At 42.7% G+C, this 15,704-nt stretch overlaps 1 long non-coding RNA gene across 2 annotated transcripts in view; it reads right to left on the bottom strand.

The window, feature by feature from the left end:
- Positions 1-15,704, bottom strand: part of LOC143817531 (uncharacterized) — a 145,785-nt gene that overhangs the window by 95,433 nt on the left and 34,648 nt on the right. The window contains exon 3 of one of the 2 annotated variants that reach the window (XR_013224175.1): positions 13,259-14,457. The exons of the other annotated variant lie outside the window; for it this stretch is intronic. This is a non-coding gene — a long non-coding RNA (uncharacterized LOC143817531). Of the gene's footprint in view, positions 1-13,258; positions 14,458-15,704 lie in introns of those variants that run through there. 2 annotated transcript variants of the gene reach the window in all.

Genomic DNA, 15,704 nt, shown 5'->3' with positions numbered 1-15,704 from the left:
GCATCATGTCCATTTCTACACAGATCTGGTATAAAAAAAACACAAGGAAAGAAAACCCCTATAGACATTGCGTATGGAATAATTCCACTATCCTGAATGTGGCTGTGCTTGTGTTTTGTAGAAGGCCGGCAATTATGTGAATTTGCTGAGCGTAAATTATCTTAATGAGTAGATTATTGATAGAGTAAGGAGGAGATTTCCAAGGTTAGCTGAGAAAGGCTGGGGTAGCAGAGAACTTCTGATAAATTGCCAGGCTCCTGTGTGAGTCAGTGATTATCATCCCGTTGGTAATGAGGATGTGGTTAGGGACGGAATTAAGAGCTATCATTCAATGTTGTGGTCATTTGGTCAACTGCTAGTTATTTACCTGCCTGGAATTTTTTACGTCAGCTACTTTCGGCTTTGCAGGACCACACTGTTCTAATAAATGCAGCTTAGATTTGATGGGGTTTATTGCTGTCAGTAGTGAACATCTCATCTTTTTGCCTAGACCGTCAGGGAGACCGATGTAACAAACTATTGGTGTTGCTCTCCTGCTGATGACCATTTTGGTTCCGTTTAGAATGAAAACTCACGTTTATCAGCTGCCTTTATTTCTGCTGTCAGATTTCCTCGTGGCAGAGTGTGTGATAGCTCCCAGAGCAGTCAGGGGTAGGTAAATACATTGCTCCAATGAAGGAACACGGAATGAAGTGGAATGAACAATGAAGCAGAACACAACTCGCAACCAACCTATTAACCTAGCTGTGCAACAGCCTTCTGAGCTTATTTAATAGCAATAAATAAATCTGGCCGCATATATAGAGATTTCTCATTTGTCACTCACTTTTCCATACTTTTTTTTCTCAAGGATCTAATGATTTTCTCAGCTTTTAACATGGCTGGACACATTTGATGCTGAATTTGTCTTGAAAATGTTTACCACTGAGGGAAAGCAAGGTTCTACTGGGTTGATTTTTAAAGTGGACCTGTCATTACAGTATAATATGATATTCTATTAGACAATATATATTGTGCCGTTTGGTTAATCACACATGACAGAAGATGGTGGACTTACATTGTATTTTCTTGGGGAGCACTCTCCCCTATCAAGGAAAACCCCTGTAAAAATTGCATAAGGGCCAGTTCCAAGAGTGGAGATATTGGTGCAACCGGTGAAGCCACAAAGTGGCCCAAGAGGTTAGGGGGCTACTACCATCTCTAAAGCAGTATTTGTCCATTGTAATGAGCTATTGGACAGCAAAGGGACCATATATTGTTTTTGCACAGGGGACCTCTTCCGTCTTTGTCCATTCGTGGATAGTCCAATTTTCTAAATGTGGCTGTGCTTAAATTTTGTGCAAAGTCAGCAATTATGTGAATCAAAGGTGATGATGTGATGTAGGTACAGGCATAACTGCCTCAATGGTGATGTATGAATTAGTGCTATATATTGGATGTGGACGTTGGGAAATTTTGTAGAATTTGTGTGACCAGAGCCATACTGGTTCCGAATATTGCAGCACTTTTGTATTTGTTTGCTCAAGACCCATTTACACGGTTGATTTCTGCCCATAACTAGCACCACTCAGCTATAAATAAGTTGACTAGCAGTGGAGTAACAATCGCATTTGCAGAGGGTGCGAAAAGAACGGGCCCATGGGGACAGGGGCCTGCACGAATCCTTGTGCAGCTACTGCTTTTAACTCTGCATTTTGAAAACTGAGGCATAACTTGGGTTAGTTACATGCAGTCAAGAGTACGCAGAGAATGTCAGACGGTGTGATGATGTTACATTATTATGTGATGGTGTTACATCATTGCGCTGCCTGTACCCAGCTGCAATGTGCACTGAGAAGAAACAGGATATTGACGGTTGATATGGGAATAGGTTCAGGTGAGTTTGATTTTTGCTTACTGAAAATCAGAAAATGGGGAACATAATATAGAGGCAGAAAGTAGACATTTACTTTTCATGGGGAAACAAAGGGAGCATGATTATTGAATGAGGGGCACAAAGGGGGGCAATTTTTGGATCGGTGCACAAAGAGGAACATAATTATTGTGTGGGGCATAAAGGAGGACTTAATTTTTGCTTGGGTGCACAAAGGTTAACATGTTTATTGTTTGGGAAAAGAAAGGGGAATATAATTATTGTATGGGGCATAAAGTGAGGACATAATTATTGCATGGATGCACAAGTAAGGGGATTGCAAAAGGGACATGACTTCTGCATGGGGCACAAAGAGGGCACTATAACTGTGTGGTGGTAGAAGGGGTGTGTTGATAGCTGTGGGGCGTACAAAACTGTTGTATGGCAATGGGAGTTGGAATTAGTTCTGTGCAGACCACTATAGACTTTGTTTAATGATAGAAAGTGATGAGCTTAGACGTTCTTCTTTTACAGAAGCAAGATTTGGATAGGAGTTGCAATGGCGGTCTGGAATGGATGTTGAAGGCAAAAAAATGAAGAACTATGAAAAGACAGAACTGCATCAATGGATTTATCTGTATAGTATTACATCTATATGGCATACAGAGCACCTGTGTACAACTGGTTACTACCACTATAATTACGGTATGGCGGTAATATTGTTTTGGGACAGTGATTTTCGTTATTGATCCCTATAGTGGTATTATTCGATCTCTATGTGGTGGTAATATGTGGTCATGGTGTCACTGTATTTTTTCGTTATGTAGCGGCAGGGCCGGCTCCAGGTTTTTGAGGGCCCCGGGCGAAAGAGTCTCAGTGGGCCCCCCCCCCCCCTTTAAAATATACCCCGATTCATGATGCCCAGATACAGCGGAGAAATATAGGTATAGTACAATGCCAGATTTCACTTCTTACATGAGTGATAGCTATTTTAAATTCTGCAGTGTATATATACAGGGGAGAGGTACTGTGCAGTGTATATATACAGGAGGAGCGGTACTGTGCAGTGTATATATACAGGGGAGAGGTACTGTGCAGTGTATATATACAGGAGGAGTGGTACTGTGCAGTGTGTATATATACAGGGGAGATGTACTGTGCGGTGTACACTCACCGGCCACTTTATTAGGTACACCTGTCCAACTTCTTGTTAACACTTAATTTCTAATCAGCCAATCACATGGCGGCAACTCAGTGCATTTAGGCATGTAGACATGGTCAAGACAATCTCCTGCAGTTCAAACCGAGCATCAGTATGGGGAAGAAAGGTGATTTGAGTGCCTTTGAACGTGGCATGGTTGTTGGTGCCAGAAGGGCTGGTCTGAGTATTTCAGAAACTGCTGATCTACTGGGATTTTCACGCACAACCATCTCTAGGGTTTACAGAGAATGGTCCGAAAAAGAAAAAAAATCCAGTGAGCGGCAGTTCTGTGGGCGGAAATGCCTTGTTGATGCCAGAGGTCAGAGGAGAATGGGCAGACTGGTTCGAGCTGATAGAAAGGCAACAGTGACTCAAATCGCCACCCGTTACAACCAAGGTAGGCCTAAGAGCATCTCTGAACGCACAGTGCGTCGAACTTTGAGGCAGATGGGCTACAGCAGCAGAAGACCACACCGGGTACCACTCCTTTCAGCTAAGAACAGGAAACTGAGGCTACAATTTGTACAAGCTCATCGAAATTGGACAGTAGAAGATTGGAAAAACGTTGCTTGGTCTGATGAGTCTCGATTTCTGCTGCGACATTCGGATGGTAGGGTCAGAATTTGGCGTAAACAACATGAAAGCATGGATCCATCCTGCCTTGTATGGAGCATCTTTGGGATGTGCAGCCGACAAATCTGCGGCAACTGTGTGATGCCATCATGTCAATATGGACCAAAATCTCTGAGGAATGCTTCCAGCACCTTGTTGAATCTATGCCACGAAGAATTGAGGCAGTTCTGAAGGCAAAAGGGGGTCCAACCCGTTACTAGCATGGTGTACCTAATAAAGTGGCCGGTGAGTGTATATATACAGGAGTGGTACTGTGCTGTGTATATATACAGGAGGAGTGGTACTGTGCAGTGTATATATACAGGAGTGGTACTGTGCAGTGTATATATACAGCAGGAGTGGTACTGTGCGGTGTATATATACAGGAGGAGTGGTGCTATGCAGTGTATATATACAGGAGGAGTGGTACTGTGCGGTGTATATATACAGGAGGAGCGGTACTGTGCAGTGTATATATACAGGAGGAGTGGTACTGTGCAGTGTATATATACAGGACAGGAGGAGCGGTACTGTGCAGTGTATATATACAGGACAGGAGGAGCGGTACTGTGCAGTGTATATATACAGGAGGAGTGGTACTGTGCAGTGTATATATACAGGACAGGAGGAGTGGTACTGTGCAGTGTATATATACAGGACAGGAGGAGTGGTACTGTGCAGTGTATATATACAGGACAGGAGGAGCGGTACTGTGCAGTGTATATATACAGTACAGGAGGAGTGGTACTGTGCAGTGTATATATACAGGACTGGAGGAGTGGTACTGTGCAGTGTATATATACAGGACAGGAGGAGTGGTACTGTGCAATGTATATATACAGGAGGAGTGGTACTGTGCAGTGTATATATACAGTACAGGAGGAGTGGTACTGTGCAGTGTATATATACAGGAGGAGGGTACTGTGCAGTGTATATATACAGGACAGGAGGAGTGGTACTGTGCAGTGTATATATACAGGGGGAGGGTACTGTGCAGTGTATATATACAGGAGGAGTGGTACTGTGCAGTGTATATATACAGGAGGAGTGGTACTGTGCAGTGTATATATACAGGAGGAGTGTTACTGTGCAGTGTATATATACAGGACAGGAGTGGTACTGTGCAGTGTATATATACAGTACAGGAGGAGTGGTACTGTGCAGTGTATATATACAGGACAGGAGGAGTGGTACTGTGCAGTGTATATATACAGGACAGGAGGAGTGGTCCTGTGCAGTGTATATATACAGGACAGGAGGAGTGGTACTGTGCAGTGTATATATACAGGAGGAGTGGTGCTATGCAGTGTATATATACAGGACAGGAGTGGTACTGTGCAGTGTATATATACAGGGGAGTGGTACTGTGCAGTGTATATATACAGGAGGAGTGGTACTGTGCAGTGTATATATACAGGAGGAGTGGTACTGTGCAGTGTATATATACAGGAGGAGTGTTACTGTGCAGTGTATATATACAGGACAGGAGTGGTACTGTGCAGTGTATATATACAGGACAGGAGGAGTGGTACTGTGCAGTGTATATATACAGGACAGGAGGAGTGGTACTGTGCAGTGTATATATACAGGACAGGAGGAGTGGTCCTGTGCAGTGTATATATACAGGACAGGAGGAGTGGTACTGTGCAGTGTATATATACAGGAGGAGCGGTACTGTGCAGTGTATATATACAGGAGGAGTGGTACTGTGCAGTGTATATATACAGGGGGAGGGTACTGTGCAGTGTATATATACAGGAGGAGTGGTACTGTGCAGTGTATATATACAGGAGGAGTGGTACTGTGCAGTGTATATATACAGGAGGAGTGGTGCTATGCAGTGTATATATACAGGACAGGAGTGGTACTGTGCAGTGTATATATACAGGGGAGTGGTACTGTGCAGTGTATATACTTCAACAGCCGCCCAGCCCAGGCCCCCAGCACCTGTCCTGTATATATATTATATACACTGTATCTATACAGGCTGTGCTGGGGGCCTGGGCTGGGAGGCTGCTGTAGTATATATATATCAGCTGCAGCCGCCCAGCCCATGGCCGCCCCAGGTCACCCAGTCCCAGACTGTCAGAACATACAGCGATATAGCATTGCACTCACTCAGGTGCTGGTAGGAGCTCCGTCTCCTTGATAAGTTCAGCAGTGCACACAGTCAGGAGATACAGAGCAGGAGAACTCTCCGCCCACAATGTCACGCTGGCTGTGTCCTTAATTAACCCCTATGTGTGCCTGGCCCTGCACTGACAGTGAGAAGATGCTTGTGCCAGCGCAAATTGAAAGGGTAGAAAGGGTTAAAGCAGCCAGATGGCTCTATGACTGTGTGAGTGGGCCCCCTGTCTCATCAGGGCCCCGGCACTTGCCCGGCTAGGCCGGGTGTTGACGCCGGCCCTGTGTAGCGGTATTGTTGGTAGTATTGGTATTAGTATACTGAGCTTTGTACAGTAACAGTATGCTGGTATTTTTTACTTGTTTAGTGGTATTATTTGCTAAACGTATGACTGTGTTGCCTGAATGTTGTTGGTTTTTTTCTTGAGGGAGAGGGTACATACATCTTTATAGACCATAGTAGAGCCACAAGGTGGTTGTCGTGAGGGGCCCAGGTAGGTCCAAAAGTTGTCCTAGGGCTGAAAAGACCCTATTTACGCCCCAGTCAATTGGTAGTCACTTAATAGGACTTTCATGCCAGCTGACAAATACTGCATGGGAAACAAATGATTATTTGTCCTCATACAGCATACAAGTTGTCGACAGCACATTCTCTGTTTTTGTGTTGTTGGCAATGATAAAGTTCAAGCCAGCATAAACGGAGGAATCCTCTGATGAACGATTGTTTTGAACGCTCATCCGCTGATTGATCAACAACCCACATAATTGGACCAGCAGATTTATACTTCTCCATCTTTTTTAGGATACGACCACATGGATGAGATGCGCTTCAGAAAATATCTGTATCCAGTCCATAAAGGAAATCCGCAGCGGCAGTTAGTGCGGATCTTGCTAATGATCTCGCTACCGATTTCAGGAGCTTATTTTAAAAACAAAACTCAGTAGTGATGTTCCATAATAAAATTGTAATGTATCCTAGACAGACGATCCAAAGATCATCAATGTGGGTCAGTTTTCACATGGAAAATAAATATTTTGCTGCTCCGGTAAAACACTGTGAAGTTTTCACCCCAAGGTCAAGCCAAAAAAGTCATCAGCAGTTGTGATTGATATGTGGATGTATCCGCGCTGTATTAGTAGGCGTTCACTAATTTATTTTTTTTTATATTGAAATCCTAATGAGTTTTTTTTATCTGTTCCTGGTTTTGGCGGTGGTGAGGTAATGGTGCAACCTTCGATATTACTAATATGTGTGTGCGGTCAGGACTTTTAATTGCTTTAGGAAAATAAAATCCCCATGTGTAAAAATTATCAACAGATTCTGATGTACACACTAGAAGACGATATTGATTTCCTGCAGGGAAGAAACTTCCTGACCGATAATGCCTGTGACTGATGCTCCAGATTAGGATCATTTAGAGGTCGTGAGGATAGTGCTGATAGTGCGCGATACTGTGGTTCCCGAATTACATAGAATGAAGGTTTCAGCACGGTGAGGGACGTTTGACTGACAAGGATGAGCGCTGTCTCAGGTGCAAAATGAGGTGATGCAAAATTTAGGGCATGTAATCGTCAGGCATGAAAATCAATTTGTTTCCTTCTCCTGACACATGGAATAGGTGATGCGAACTTCTGTATGACACGACAGATGTTTTCTTAGCCGCATTTCGCATGCTCTGCTGTTTAAGTGGAAAAGTTTTGTTTGCACCTACTGCTGGGTAATTTGTTTTTAGATATTAGAGACTCATTAACTGACTTTGAGATAACAGTGACTCAAATGAGATCTCATCAATATCTAATTTGCGAAGCGCCGTTGCGTAACCAAATGACAGGAATTGTAGCAAGGACTAGATAAGATATTGAGAGCATATAAAGTCGAAAAACAAAATGATTCTGCCAGTTTATGTATGAAGGAATATCCATCAATTCGAGACTATTTCACTGAGCGCCGGCATTCAGTACAGAGGTTGGGATTCATGCATTTCATTTGGCAGCTATAGATTACAGCATAGCCAGGTTTCTATCAAGACTATTTCCAGCATGCAATGAGAGGGACTGTCAGTCATAAACGAGCTGCGCGGACCTTAAGCTCTTAATGAGGTCCTTGTCAAGTAGCAAAATGCCCGGCATCGTAACCTCTTCCATGAAGCTTAATGAGACTGACGTGTAGATAACTGTAACAGAGCACAGTCAATAGGGCGATCATTGCTAATTCGATTGACTGTACTGACAATTTGTTCTGTTCTTAAGGGTGTTGTGAGAATGAGCGAGTATTTAAAGGGATTCTGTCACAAGTTAATTTGAAACTGTTATAAAGTGCCTTAGGGTAAATTAGTTTGAGGATTTATAACCATTAGTAAGCAAATTGTGGCTTGTATGAAGAACCTTCCATGCTCAAAGTGAGATTTTATTGTCAGTCACAATGTGCCTTGAAGGCATGTCTATGGTCTACCCCTTTACACTCTTGGACCTAAACTCTTTATAAACAAATGGAGTCTTGCATGAAGCCATAAGGCTAGCAATACTTATAGTGGAGCCTCACTCCACCAACCATCATCATCCATGACTAAGAACTGGTTTACAGCTTGAGACACGGTAGTCGCATTATGCTGTTGAATGTACTTGGAGATTTTCCCTTAAATCATTTTAGAATACAGTCATTTTTAGACTGGACATACAGTAGGAGGATTTTTCTATTGGTTTCACCCAGTGCCAAGATTGCAGGAGTGGCTTCTATCTGTGCCAAAGAGCGCAGTGTTTTCAGCAGGGGTGAGCTGGTTTTCCTGTTATTGTTGCTCCACCAATACATGAAATACTTAATACTTTTTATGTCTTTTTCTTTTATCAGGTTTTCCTGTTCCACGCGATCGGAATTAATTTTCAAACTCTGGCCTTTCAACATTCACAGTTATCACTAACTTCATCTCAGTGAAGAGGCAATTTGCATATTAAATTCCCCAGAGGACCATTGCACGGCGAATAAGTCTCCTTACTTTGATAAGCCAGAGCTGGTATGTCACTCTCCATAAGGATACAATGTAGGAGAACGTGGTCAAATTCTGCGCTGCTGAATCATGTAGTCCAAAGGTATTATTAAAAGTGGTCTTTATTCAACGCGTTTCTGAGTTTCAAAGAACTCCTTCATCAGGAAACACCACATAAGAATGTCATTATAGGTCAGAAAAATCTTTAAATAGACAGACAGTTCAGGTACAATTCAAATCTCGGCGCCAAGCAGGTCACCTGATTGGAGATGTCAAAGTTCAGTGACTGAACACATGGTAGACACATAATCAACAGGGTATACAGTATATTCCCAAAGGAAAAATATTATATTCTCATAGATTATGTGAAAATAAATATAAAATTATTTTTTCTTTGATTATAGTGGTATATACTGTATACCCTGTTGACTATGTGTCTACCATGTGTTCAGTCACTGAACTTTGACATCTCCAATCAGGTGACCTGTTTGGTACCGAGATTTGAATTGTGCCTGAACTGTCTGTCTATTTAAAGATTTTTCTGACCTATAATGACATTCTTATGTGGTGTTTCCTGATGAAGGAGCTCTTTGAAACTCAGAAACGCGTTGAATAAAGACCACTTTTTAACAATACCTTTGGACTACATGATTCAGCAGCGCAGAATTTGACCATGCTCTCCTACATTGTATTCTCAACGGCCGGTCCCTCGTGAAACCGTGGATCTGCGGCAGCGAATCTCTCCAATGCTTGTCTTAAGCTATGTCTGGTGAGTGCTTTTATCTTGCATTGACTGCTTAATCTCGGATAAAATCCTATTGTGCTTTTTTCCTCCAACAGTTTTCATAACTCTCCATAAGGAGAAACCTTACCCCTTAGACCCCAGTCCAGAGCCTCTCACCTAGCCAAATCAGTTCTCATGCTTCGCACTGACGAGGGCCAACAGCCCGAAACACCTTGTCTGCGAATTGAGATGCTGATTTGGCTTTTATCCTAAGTCATATTTCACGACTCGTTAAAGGGTTGATTGTGACTTGTAGGATCGCTACTTCCAATAGGTGGCGCTATAGGCAATTTGCATATCTTCATCTCAGTGGGGATACAGCACCTTATTTTATAGCTCTTTAGCAGATGCTATGGCTGCTCCATCTGTAGAAGAAGGATATTATTAGGCTCTAGTCACACCCATTTAGGGCACATAAAAGGTCTTAGTTTGCAATCCAGACGTATTCGCTGGAAAGTGCGAACGGAGAATTATTTATAGATTTTTGTGTAGCATAAACTATTGTAGAGGACTACACTTTTCAATAGTGTCAAAAACAAAATCCAACTGATAACCCATGAAACCTAAACAAAAAAGACACTATCTTGGTACGTCGGCCCATGCAAACCCTACCCTATAGGTATGTCACAAGTTATATTTTCTTTCTAAGTAAATATCTCTTTCTGACAAAATTCATTCTCTTACTGAGGTGTGGTGTGTCATGTATACTTCTTATACTTTGCATATTAACATACTGTTAGCAGATTTTTAACTCCCAAAACTATTTATATCTGCATGTAGCTCCTTCAAAGACAAACCCAGCAATACCTTTACATGGCTACTCTGTTCCTCCATCACTGAGAAATCAGTATTTGGCCGGCGTCACACTGGCGAGTTTAACGGATGTATAAGCGCAGAAAATACACCCGTAAAATACGCATAACACACGGCCCAATGATTCTCTATGGCCCAGCTCCTATCAGCCGTATTTTACGGATCCGTATTATACGGTCTTCTACGGCCGTACAAAACCGCAGCATGCTGCGTTTGTCACTGTATTGTGCAAAAAAATCGCCAATGAAAGTCTATGGGGGCGAGAAAAATACAGATTACACATGGACCAGCAGTGTGACTTGCGAGAAATACGCCAGACATCTCCAGACATCGCCAGGTGCAAGGAATTGTGACAAACACTCAATCAGGAAGCTCAGACATGCTAATTAGCTGAAAAAGCCACACACACATCCCGGAAGTCTGGTGCTCACCTCCACGGAGTTGCAAGCAGCATGTCCACCATCATAAACGTCGATATGCTCCTCATCCTGGTCCAAGAAAGGCCAGAAATCTGGGACCAGCGGGATGCAAATTAATCCAACAGGGCCAGGAAAGAGGCAGCATGGAGGGCGATATGTGGGATCTTATTCCCTGATTATGCCCAATGGCCACATGCGGAGCAGACCCAACTTTGTAAGTACAATAATGTCTTGACATTATGTATCCTTAAAAAATGCTTGACCGACCTTTTTTTCCTAAAAATTTAAATTTTGAACTTGGTATTATGATATTATGCCAACTTTTTAGAACAAAGCAAAGATGATTAACATGATATAGTGTTAACGGACATAGCTAATATTGATGTTGCGTTGTGTCCTATTTTTGTCAGCACAAAACTAGTACAGAGGGTTGTGGACCATGTTCTTTTATTCTGTCAAAATTGAGGTCTTACTTTATGATACTAATTTAAGAAGGCTTTTAAGTATCGTCTTTAAAATATCAACAAATGTAACTCCGCAAGGACAGGGCACTCTCCCCTCAGTACCAGTCTGTCACTGTAAACTTGTTTACTGTAAAGGATATCTTGAACCCTGTATGTAACCCCTTTCTCATGTACAGCACCATGGAATTAATGGTGCTATATAAAGAACTAATAATAAGATTATTTATCTATCAATGACAACTGTTTTAAGCAATGTGCAGAATGAGGGAGTGGTAATAACAAAATGTTGGCCCAGTTCATTGCAGTGGATGATGTTATGAGAAGATGGCGCAGCATCAAGGACCAGTACCGGCGGGAACGTCAGATGCAGGCAAGAAGTGGGTCAGCAGCACCACCAAAAAAATGAAAATATATATATTATGACCGTCTTTCGTTTTTGGATGGCAGTATGGATTTAAGGCAGTAAGTGATAACCACACAATACTTTTTTTAAATAAAATATTAGTATTTTTATTTTCTTTTTATGGTTATCCCATGGCACTTTCAATGTAAGGATTGGTAAACCTATGAAAAAACTAAATGTCTAACAAATTATGAAAAAAATTGTCCAGGATGAGAGAGGACCCTGCCCGCAAAGCCTCACAAGCTCCATTAGGGATGGGTGACAATACAGTAGGCGAGGGTCCAGCTGTTCAGTCTGTTTTTTTTTGCCATATGTGGTTACTGCAGGTTATGTGATTGTTGGAAGAGGTGGGTCTTCACTCTTTTTGTGTCGATTTTCAATGGTAGGCGACAGTATGATGTGTTGTGGTAGTCATTTCCTAAGTTTGGGTGATTCACGGGATAAATCTTGGATCCCATTGTGTGACTAGCATATAAGATGGGATTTTTTGAATGAGATCTATTGATGATCGGATGTTTTCTGTACATATTTTTCATGAGATGAGGTCACAGATGTGTTAGAAAATAATGTACAAAAAATAATCACCTATTTACTGTTTTATTTTTTTCTTTATTGTTTAATGACAGAACACAGTCCAACCTCACAGAGAGGGAGACCGGGTCGGATTCTGAAGCAGTAATAGATCCGGTTGGTGTGGATGCAGAGGTGGCAGGCCCATCTTCTTCATCTTGTCCCTCCATCATTCCGAGTCCAACTGCTACAGCATCACAAGACACAGCACCAAGTGTCGAAGATCCAGCACCACCACCCTCAGCAGCACATGAACCTGGAAGCCAGGAGGAGCAAGCCCAGAGCAGCAGTCCTACTGGCCCACTTGTGTCCTCCCCACAGGCAGCTGTGCCTTTACCCAGAGGGCGCCGAAGGAGAGAGGTGCAAGCCACAAGGAGGGATGTGAACGCTGGGGTCCTCAATTATTTGTCCAGGGCAGCTACGGATGATGGAGAGGAGGCCTTTTCTCGCAGCCTTGCCCGTTACCTTCGCCCCGTTCCCCGTGAGGTGAGGCTACGTGTGAGAGGGTGCATGCAAATCCTGATTGATTTAAGCACCCCTCCAAATAACCCCTATGAGGTATTTGAATTCATTGAGAGAAGGCAGCTTTCCCAAACAAACCTCTTGCGCCTTCAATTTCCTCAACAGGTGCAGGATCAATCAGGATTTGCAGCACCTACTCCACGTATGCCTCCACCTCAGCCCATCCCACCCCAAAATCTGCAAAGGCCAGCACTGCAGCAAATGGCAGCCTACAACCCCCATTCCCAATATGGCCACTTTTCCAGACCCAGTGATGTAGGCTGGTCCCAACCTGGGTTTGGACAACATGGCCATTTTGGGATGGGGTATGACTACACCCAATATCTGCGTCAGCAGGAGTGGCAGAGAGAATTTATTTATGGGCAACAACCAAATGCCTAATATGGACAAGGGCTGATTTCCGCTCCGCAACCAACAGCATCCTCACAGGATCAAGGACAATTGGCCCAACAAAGGCCCCCTGAACAGGACCCAGAGCTGCTGCCATCTCCCCCGCCTACTTACAGGGATCTGTAATGTTTTTTTTTGTGAGGTCCATATATGTATATCCAACCATGGATGTTGTTGGTTTGTAGTGTCTGGATTGTTTATTTTGTTTGTTGGTTAACCCCCAAAAAACAAAAAAACACTAATATGGTGGCAAGTTGCCAAAAAAAGTTTTTTTTCCGTTTAAAAAAAAAACATTTCAAAATCAAAATGATGTTTGTGGACTAATCATTTAAACAACATACACATATGGTATGATCATAATCATCTGGTAAGTAAGGAAATACAACACACACGTTACCATTTAAATGGCATAATAAATAAAAAATATAAGGGCCAAAAAATGACATCACAACTGAGACACAGCAGGAGAGACAAAATAATTGGTGAAAACATCCCTAACTTTTATGCCAGAAAGGGGACGGCGCGTAGGAGGGCCATGTGGTGTAAGCCTAATCACATTGCTCAACATGTGTTCACCAATATCATCTGAGGAGCAATCATGTATGTGGGTGTAATTGTGCAAAATTACACACGCTTTGATCACTTAGTTCACAGAAGTTTCACTAAGCTGAATGGCAGAGTGGAGAACATGCCATTTGGCCACCAGAATCCCAAAGGCATACTCCACCAGTCTCCGCGCCCTAGAAAGCCGTAAATTAAATATTTTCCGCCGGTGGTCGAGGTTGCGCCGTGGATAAGGCCTCATGACATGTCTGGTCAGTTGGAATGCCTCATCTCCAACAAAAACTAAAGGCACTGCTTCCGCACTGGAGCCTGGGAGTTGTTTTGGCGGTGGGAGATCTAACTGGTTGTCACGTAGCCGCCCGCCCATAATGGACGAATTGAAGACCCTAGAGTCTCCAGTTCGCCCCTAGGCCCCAATGTCTACAATTATAAACCTGTAGTTACTGTCAACTACAGCTAACAGAACTACAGAGAAAAACTGCTTATAATTATAGAATTGGGATCCAGAGTTCGGCGGCTTACGTACCCTGATATGTTTCCCATCCACGGCTCCAATGCAGTTAGGGAAGTCACAATTTTGCTGGTAACCACGGGATATTTGTAGCGAATCAGCCTGCTTTGGCTCGGGCATAACAAGGTCCTTCAGTTTCTCCCATATTTGGCGACAGGTTAAACGCACAATGCCAGAAATTGTTGAGCGACCAATCAAAAACTCAAGGTGAAGTCCCGCATATGACAATCCAGTTGTCAGGAAGCTGAAAATTGAACAAAAATATATTAGCTAGGTTAAAACAGTACACACAAAACATGAATAGGCACAATTTTTGTTTGGTTCCTGGAAAACAGGATAATGGCTTCAAAAAGAAATATTTGCTTAGGCTACTTCACTAGTAAATTTGACAAACTATGATATATATGCTTGTGACCTAATGTACACATATGCCTGTAAAAAACTGATAAAAAACAACTGTTAAAAAATATAAAAAAAAAACAGTATGTGAGGATGGAGAATACATACCGTAAGGTTAGGCGAAGATGCTCCTCTGCGGATATGGCTTTGCGCAGCCTTGTGTCCTGATAGGTTATACCGGGACGTAAAATCTCCAACAATCTATCAAATATTGTGATGGTCATGCAACAGTATAGATAGAATTTGTCGGGATGTGCCCGCAGAGCTGTATAGAGCCTCTTGAAATGGCCTTTAGTGAGGCGTTTCGTGAGAAGAGGATGCACCCACATTCTTGTTCTCCTCCTTCGCGGATCAGCAATAACAGGATATGGATGGCCAAAGCGACGCGACAAGAGCCAGTTATACAAAACCCGCTGCGTTGGGGTGAAGTGAAGGAGGTCAGACATGGTGCAAACGTTTACACAACACACCAACAAATGCACAAGCACCAAATGGCCATATGGGAGGGTGGCACCTGTTGTCGAGGCCTTAAATAGGGTTGCTGATGCTGATTTAAATCAATTACAGCCTCAAAAACCGTTAAATGTCCATTTTGTCATGTTGCGTGAAAAATACGCATTACGGTTGTCATACGGATTACATATGCAACATTACATGCGCAAAATACGCTGCCACACCCTGCCTACGGATCACATACGGATCACTATTTTGGGAACATTTCTCCGTATTACGGCCGTAAAAAACGGACCGTATTGTCTTACACTGAGTGTGACGCCGGCCTTTGAACTGATATGCAAATGAGGCTGATGATCTGAAGCCTCTGCCACTCCAGCTCTATTCTTCATCCAGCGCTATTCAAACAGAGGAACAGATTGGCCATGTAAAACAATTGGTAGACTTGTTTTTGAAAGAGCTATATAGTTTGGCAGGTGAAATTCTGTAGATATATTCATTTTAACCAGTTTGGGACCTGACCATTTACCCCCATTGCTGACCAGGCAAATTTTTTTTTTTTTTTTTCGAACATGTGGTTTAAAGAGCTGTAAAAAATGTTCTTGTTCAGATATTCAAGCACATTTTGTGACTTGTTTT

Source organism: Ranitomeya variabilis, chromosome 1 (assembly GCF_051348905.1).
Source record: "Ranitomeya variabilis isolate aRanVar5 chromosome 1, aRanVar5.hap1, whole genome shotgun sequence".
Classification (NCBI taxonomy): Eukaryota; Metazoa; Chordata; class Amphibia; order Anura; family Dendrobatidae; genus Ranitomeya; species Ranitomeya variabilis.
Note: the sequence above shows the minus strand (reverse complement) of the source record. Positions and strands in the feature narration are given on the sequence as shown.